Source organism: Ornithorhynchus anatinus, chromosome 14 (assembly GCF_004115215.2).
Source record: "Ornithorhynchus anatinus isolate Pmale09 chromosome 14, mOrnAna1.pri.v4, whole genome shotgun sequence".
In the NCBI taxonomy this organism is placed as follows: domain Eukaryota; kingdom Metazoa; phylum Chordata; class Mammalia; order Monotremata; family Ornithorhynchidae; genus Ornithorhynchus; species Ornithorhynchus anatinus.
In genome coordinates, this window is record NC_041741.1 from 46968538 (window position 1) to 46977022 (window position 8485).

The window sequence follows — 8485 nt, forward strand, 5'->3', positions numbered from 1 at the left end:
ATTAGTGGAAATGTTCCCCGCCCATAACGAGCTTGCAGTCAGAGTCCCAGGTGAATCTAATTCAGTCCCAGTAAATCCTACTGAACTTGATTCTCCCCAGGGAATTCAGGTACCCATCCACCAGAGATGCAAAGGGAAAGGAAGTTTTCCACCATCCCTCATACTACTTATTAGGCATTGGGAGGTCTCTGCTCTAAAATACCACTCATTGATTAGTTACTTGATTATTGATAGAGCAGAGACCTCAATAATCAAGTAACTAATCAATGAGTGGTATTTTGGGGCCAGGGTAATTTACCGGCTGAAGGTCAGAGCTTAGGCATTTTTGCCTGGACCCCAGCCACTAAAATGAGCCAGTCGTCTCCCCTCAGTTTTCCCTAAGGATCACTCCCTTTTTTCTCCCCGTTTCCCCTCCACTCTTTCACCCCAAAGGAAGGCGAAGCAGAATCCTGCTTCCTTGTGGCTATATGTCCTAAAGGGCCAGATGCACAAGAGAAGGCCTGAATAGGGTCCTGCCCACTTTCCTCCCCCACCTGCCACTGCCGCCCCCCACCCCCGTGGATCCAGGGGTATTCTAGGTGCATTCCAGAATCCCTCAGCCACTGGTGTGGACTCTCCCTGGTTTGGCCGCCACTCAGATCGCGCCTATGCCCTCTCTGCTCTCCTCCTCCTCACTTCCTAATAAAGCCTCTGGCCTTGAGTCCACAACTGGTTTGTGTCGTGCTTTCCCAGGGTGGGGCCGGTGGACACGAGGCTGACTCTTCCTCGGTGGGAGAGCGCTCTGACTCCGGGGAGGTCGATTCTCTTCACTGAATCCTCCATCCCCGATTGGAGCAGGTCAGAGGTCTGCTCAGCGCCCAGGGGCCGGACACCCCTCACTCCAAGGCCCGTGTCTCCTCCTTGTCCCCATGGAGCTACCCACAGAGGACCAGCCCCTTAGAAAGGGTCTCCCCCTAGGAAGGCCCACCCTCTTGGAAAGATCTCCCACAAGGAAGAACCACCCTCCCCAGGAAGGATGTCCCCCATGAAGGACCACCCCCCTTGGAAGGATCTCCCAGCAAGGAAGAGCACAGCCAGGGAATGCCCCTTTCTGGAAGTGCAGTGCACACGCATTCAGGGTCCCAAGCAGAGGAGGGCCGGGTTGGGAGCAGGTAGAGGGGGAGGGAATGGGAATAGGAGCAAGAGAGAAAAAGGGAGCAGAAATGGGAGAGGGAGCAGGGCCCCTGGGACTCCCACAGCCCTCTCTGTCCCTTGTTCCAGCTAGCAGCTAGGACGGGATGGGGGATACTGGGGACCCTGGCTTGGGCGAGGTGGTCCCTGCATCCAGCTCAGATCTGAAGGGTGGTGCAAGGACGGGAAGCCTTTCTTAAATCCACCAATCACTCTTCCTCTCCTTCAAAGCCTTACTGAAGGCACACCTCCTCCAAGAGGCCTTCCCAGACGGATCCCCCTTTTTCTCAGTCCCGCCCCCACCCGTCACCCTGACTCGCTCCCTTTGCTCTTCCTGCCCCACAACACACACACACATATATAATTCTACTTATTTATATGTATATATATACAGAATTCTACTTATTTATATTGACTGGGCCCTCCTCTCCTCTTCTCCCCCTCCCTTCTGCGCCCCTCATACTTGCTCCTTCATTCATCCTCTCCTTTCCCCACGGCACATATGTATTCATCTGTATAGCTTTGTCTGTTATTTATTTATTTATCTTTTTATATTAGAACCCCTCCTCCCGCTCAATACATACTATTGAATGAATGAATGAATGAATGAGTGAATGGCGACGCCCCATGCGTCGCCTTCCCCTCCCCCCGCCTCCGGGTTCTCCCTCAGGGCCGCGAGGCCGCGTCACGTGAGGGGGGGGAGGGTGTCCCCCGCTGAGTCACGTGCCCCGTCGCGCACCGGCCCCCCGTCCTCGCGGCGGCGTCACGTGAGTGGGGGTGTGGCCCCGCTAGGTCACGTGCCCCACCGCGCGCCGGCCCCCGTCCTCGGGGCGTCGTCACGTGCCCCTGCTAGGTCACGTGCCCCATTTCGCGCGCCCCAACCGTTCTCGGGCGTCGTCACGTGTGTGTGTGTGTGTGGGGGGGAACCCCCAGGTCACGTGCTCAGGTCCCCATGGAGGGAGCGGCCCCAGACTCCCGTCCTCGAAGTCTTGGGAATCACAGCTCCTGCCGCCCAAGGACAATAATAATAATGTTGGTATTTGTTAAGCACTTACTATGCGCGAAACACTGTTCTAAGCGCTGGGGAGGATGCGAGGTCATTGGCTTGTCCATCGTGGGGCTCCCAGGCTTCATCCCCATTTTACAGATGAGGGAACCGAGGCCCAGAGAATGATGATGATGTGGCATTTGTTAAGCGCTTACTATGCACGAAGCACCTTCTAAGCGCTGGGGAGGATGCGAGGTCATTGGGTTGTCCCCCGTGGGACTCACGGGCTTCATCCCCATTTTGCAGATGAGGTCGCTGAGGCCCAGAGAAGTCAAGTGACCTGCTCAAAGTCACCCAGCTGACAAATGGAGGTGGGATTAGAACCCATGACCTCTGAATCCTTTAAGCCTGGACTCTTTCCACTGAGCCACACTGTTTATGTGTTATCTATTTATCTATTTATACTAATGTCTGTCTCCCCCTCTAGGCTGTGAGCTGCTTCCCCCCCACCAAAGCCCTACTGAAGGTGCACCTCCTCCAAGAGGCCTTCCCAGATTGAGCCCCCTTTTCCTCAGCTCCCCCTCCCTTCCGCCTCACCTCGACTCGCTCCCCTTGCTCTTCCCGCCCCACAACACTTCTATATTTGTATATATCTATAATTCTACTTATATTGACTGGGCTCTCCTCTCCTCTTTTCCCCCTCCCTTCTGCTTCCCTCTGTGCTTCTCAAGGCACTTCATTTCTATAATAATAATAATAATGATGCAATTTGTTAAGCCCTTCCTAGGTGCCAAGCATTGTTCTAAGCGCTGGAGTAGGTGCAAGGGAGTCAGGTTGACCCAAGGGGGGCTCACGGTCTTCATCCCCGTTTTACAGAGGAGGGAATTGAAGTACAATGAAGTGAATTGACCAAGGTCACACAGACAAGTGGTGGAGCCGGGATTGGAACCCACACCCTCTGACTCCCAAGCCCGCGTACTTTCCAGTAAGCCACGCTGCTTCTCACGGCTCTATATGCCAACCCGATTTGGACACGTAGAACAGTGTCCAACCCGATTTGCCTGTAATTACCCCAGTGGTTAGAACAGTGCCTGGCACATAGTAAGTGTTTAACAAATACCAGTATTATTATGTATACCTCAGTTTTCCCAACTGTAAAATGGGGAGGCAATACCTGTCCTCCTCCCTGCTTAGACTGTGAGTCCCATATGGGATAGGGAATGGGTCCGTCCAACTTGACTAATTGTTCTGTACTATAGTGCTTCGCACATAGTAAGCGCTTAACAAATACCCTCGTTCCTCTGGCCGCTTTGGGTGCTTCTTCAATCTGGAAATTAGAGAATCAGGGTGCGGGGCAGGGTGGAGAACTCAAAGTCCGTCACCCTTTCTCCATTCCATGGCCTGCAGAGCGTTACTGTTGTAGGGTACGCTCCCAAGCACTTGTGCAGTGCTCTGCATGCAGTAAGTGCTTAATAAATACAATTGATTTACTGACTGGCATATTCTGAACCTCTCTGGGAGGAAAAAAAGGAGGAAACAGGTGAGTTACAGCAGAGCTGGGGCCCTGGAGGTCAGAGGTCCTGAGTTCTAGTTCCGGCTCTGCCACCTGTCTACTGTGTGGCCTTGGGTAAGTCGCTTAACCTCCCCAGGCTTCAGTTTCCCCAATCTGTAAAATAGGGATAATGATACCTGAACCCTTCCTCACGGGGGTATCGTAGGGAACAAATTAAAATAATGAATGATAATAACTAATTAGTTAATAACTATTAATAACTATTAGTTAATAACTAATACTAATAACTATCGCTTTGGCGATAAAAGCCCCGAAAAGACACTCAGTAAGAGGCAGCACGGCTTAGTGGATAGAGCACAGGCCTGAGAGTCAGAAGGACCTGGGTTCTAATCTCCAATCTGCCACTTGTTGACCACGTGACCTCGGCAAGTCACTTCACTTTTCCGTGCCTCAGTTACCTTCTTTGTAAAAGGGCAGTAAAGCTGTGAGCCCCATGTGGGACAGTGTCCAACCCAATTAGCTCATATCTACCCCAGCACCCGGTACAGTGTCTGGCACATAGTAAGCATTTAGATACCATTAAAAAGAAAAGAAAAAACTGGACACCTGCCCAGACCCCTTAAAGAGTAACCCGGAGCTGAAAGTTCACCTTCCTCCCCTAGGTCTCCCCATCAGCCGGTCACTTGGGCTCTGAAGGTTCCTGCCACTTAATAATAATAATGTTGGTATTAAGTGCTATGTGCAGAGCACTGTTCTAAGCGCTGGGGTAGATACAGGGTAATCAGGTTGTCCCACGCGAGGCTCACAGTTAATCCCCATTTTACAGATGAGGTAAGTGAGGCACAGAGAAGTTAAGTGACTTGCCCACAGTCACACAGCTGACAAGTGGAAATCGAAATGCCAAACACGTTTTCCATAGGCCTCCTTTCCGACTGGTGCTGCGTCATTTGCTTCCCTGGAGGGCTCGAACTCTTATTACTCCCTTTTCTACTTCTTTCAGACTTCGGGGAATCTGGAGAGCTTAAAAACGCAGGTTACCTATTTGCTAGTAGGGAGGCATGAATTCTGAGAATTAATGTTTCGGGTGACTCTAGCTTAAACTTTCACCCTCAGGGGCGGAGAGAGCAGTTCTTCCTCAGGTTTGGAGCAGAGTCCCCAGTGATAACTTCATTCATTCATTCAATAGTATTTATTGAGCGCTTACTATGTGCAGAGCACTGTACTAAGCGCTTGGGATGAACAAGTCGGCAACAGATAGAGACAGTCCCTGCCGTTTGACGGGCTTACAGTCTAATCGGGGGAGACGGACAGACAAGAACAATGGCACTAAACAGCGTCAAGGGGAAGAACATCTCATAAAAACAATGGCAACTAAATAGAATCAAGGCGATGTACAATTCATTAACAAAATAAATAGGGTAACGAAAATATATACAGTTGAGCGGACGGGTACGGTGCTGTGGGGATGGGAAGGGAGAGGTGGAGGAGCAGAGGGAAAAGGGGAAAATGAGGCTTTAGCTGTTTAACTGTTAACTGGGAGAGAAGCGGGGAGGTGGGGATGGCATCTGAGGATAAATATTTTCAAGTTCTTTTGTCCTTGAGGTATAATTTTGATTGCTGTTCCTCGGTGAACTTTGCAGTCCATTTTTTAAAATCTAGTAGCCAAATTAAATGTAAGTAACGCTATTTCTCCAGTGTGCTGCTGATTCTTGTTGATTCGCTGTTGCAAATAAGCACTGGAAGTCCATTTGTCCTGTTTTCTAATGTGCTTCCACCCCCCGACCCTACCATTTTGTTAGTTGAGATGGAAGAGGGGAACAGGATATGAAACACAGGAGGAAAACTTCACAAATATCAAAATATTATTAATTTTGGGAGGGAAGCATTGTCTGTTGTGTGACCTTAGGCAAGTCACTTCACTTCTCTGTGCCTTAGTTATCTCATCTCTAAAAGAGGATTAAGACTGTGAGCCCCAAGTGGGACATGGATTGGGTCCAACCTGATTATCTTGTACCTACCTACTGCAGCGCCTAGTACAGTGACTGGGCACATAGTAAGCGCTTAAATACCATATAAAAGTGCTGCAGTGAGTAAAGATGGATAGTTGCATTGCATTAGAAAGAGCCTGCCACCTAGGCAAAGTAATAATTTATTTGCTAAGCAAGTACTATTTGTCAAGCACTGTTCTAAGCACTGGGTTAGGTTTTTGTTGGTTTTTTTTAAGGTACTTGCTAAGTACTTATTATGTACCAGGCACTGTACTAAGAGCTGGGGTAGATAAAAGGTAATCAGGTTGGACACAGTTCAGGTGCTGCATGGGATTCACATTCTTACAGATGAGGTAAGTGAGGTACAGTTAGAGAAGCAGTGTGGCTCAGTGGAAAGAGCACGGGCTTAGGAGTCAGAGGTCATGGGTTCTAATCCTGGCTCCGCCACCTGTCAGCTGTGTGACTTTGGGTAAGTCACTTCACTTGTCAGTGCCGCAGTTCCCTCATCTGTAAAATGGGGATTGAGACTGGGAGCCTCATGTGGGACAACTGATGACCCTGTATCTCCTCCAGCGCTTAGACCAGTGCTCTGCACATAGTAAGCGCTTAACAAAGAAGAAACACCATTAAGAGCTGACTGTGAGCATGTTGTTGGGCAGGGATCGTCTCTATCTGTTGCCGAATTGTACATTCCAAGCGCTTAGGACAGTGCTCCGCGCACAGCAAGCGCTCAATAAATATGACTGAATGAATGACCTGGATATCTTTGGGGGCTATGAAAGCTTCCGGGGTTACAGTAGTCGCTTGAATGAACGAATGAAGACTGTATCTACTGTAACTTGTTTTGTTTTGCCTACTTGTTTTGCTTTGTCCTATTTTGCTTTGCTGCCTGTCTCCCCCATTTAGACCGTGAGCCCGTCACTGGGCAGGGATTGTCTCTGTCGCCGAACTGGACATCCCAAGCGCTTAGGACAGTGCTCTGCACATAGTAAGTGCTCAAGAAATACTATTGAATGAGTGAATCTACTGTCGTGTTTTTGTCTGCTTGTTTAATTTTGTTCTATTTTGTTTTGCTGTCCCCCCCGTTTAGACTTTGAGCCCGTCATTGGACCGGGATTGTCTCTGTCGCCAAATTGGACACTCCAAGCGCTTAGGACTCTGCTCTGCACATAGTAAGCGCTCAAGAAATATTGAATGAATCCGTCACTCGTTTTGTCTGCTTGTTTTATTTTGTCCTGTTTTGCTTTGCTGTCTCCCCCATTTAGACTGTGAGCTCGTCATTGGACAGGGAATGTCTCTCTCTGTCGCCGAATTGCACACTCGAAGCGCTCAGTCCAGTGCTCTGCACACAGTAAGCGCTCAAGAAATACTACTGAATGAGTGAATCTACTGTCACTTGTTTTGTTTAGCTTTACTGCCTGTCTCCCCCATTTAGACCGTGAGCCCGTCATTGGGCAGAGATTGTCTCTGTCACTGAATTGGACATCCCAAGCACTTAGGACAGTGCTCTGCACATAGTAAGCGCTCAAGAAATACTATTGAATGAGTGAATCTACTGTTACTTCTTTTGTTTTGCTTTACTATCTGTATCCCCGGTTTAGACCGTGAGCCCGTCATTGGGCAGGGATTGTCTCTGTCGCCGAATTGGACATCCTAAGCGCTTAGGAGATTGCTCTGCACATAGTAAGCGCTCAATAAATACTATTGAATGAATCTACTGTCATGTGTTTTTTGTCTGCTTGTTTAATTTTGTTCTATTTTGTTTTGCTGTCTCCTCCGTTTAGACTTTGAGCCCGTCATTAGACAGGGATTGTCTCTCTGTCGCCGAACTGGACACTCCAAGCGCTTAGTGCAGTGCTCTGCACAGAGTAAGTGCTCAAGAACTACTACTGAAACGTTTTGGGCATGTCACTCCCCTTCTTAAACACCTCCAGTGGTTACCTATCAACCTCCGCTCCAAACAAAAACTCCTCACTCTAGGCTTCAAGGCTCTCCGTCACCTTGCCCCTTCCTTCCTACCTCTCCTCCCTTCTCTCTTTCTACCGCCCACCCTGCACGCTCCGCTCCTCTGCCGCCCACCTCCTCACCGTCCCTCGGTCTCACCCATCCCGCCGTCGACCCCCGGGCCACGCCCTCCCTCCTCACCTCCGCCAAACTCATTCTCTTCCCCTCTTCGAAACCCTACTTAAAGCTCACCTCCTCCAAGAGGCCTTCGCAGACCGAGCCCCCTTTTTCCCTCTGCTCCTTCTACCCCCCCTTCACCTCTATGCAGCTAAACCCTCTTCTCCCCCCTTTCCCTCTCCTCCTCCCCCTCTCCCGTTCCACCCCCTCAGCACTGTACTCGTCCGCTCGACTGTCTATATCTTCATCACCCTATTTATTTTGTTTAATGAGATGTACATAACCCTGATTCTATTTCTTTGCCATTGTTTTTATGAGATGTTCTTCCCCTTGACTCTATTTATTGACATTGTTCTTAGCTCAGTGGAAAGAGCCCTGGCTTCAGAGTCAGAGGTCATGAGTTTGACTTCAGGCTCTGCCACTTGTCAGCTGTGTGACTGTGGGCAAGTCACTTCACTTCTCTGTGCCTCAATTCCCTCATCTGTAAAATAGGGATTAAAATAATAATAATGTTGGTATTTGTTAAGCGCTTACTATGTGCAGAGCACTGTTCTAAGCGCTGGGGGAGATACAGGGTCATCAGGTTGTCCCACGTGAGGCTCACAGTTAATCCCCATTTTACAGATGCGGGAACTGAGGCACAGAGAAGTAAATGACTTGCCCACAGTCACACAGCTGACAAGTGGCTGAGGTGGTATTTGAACC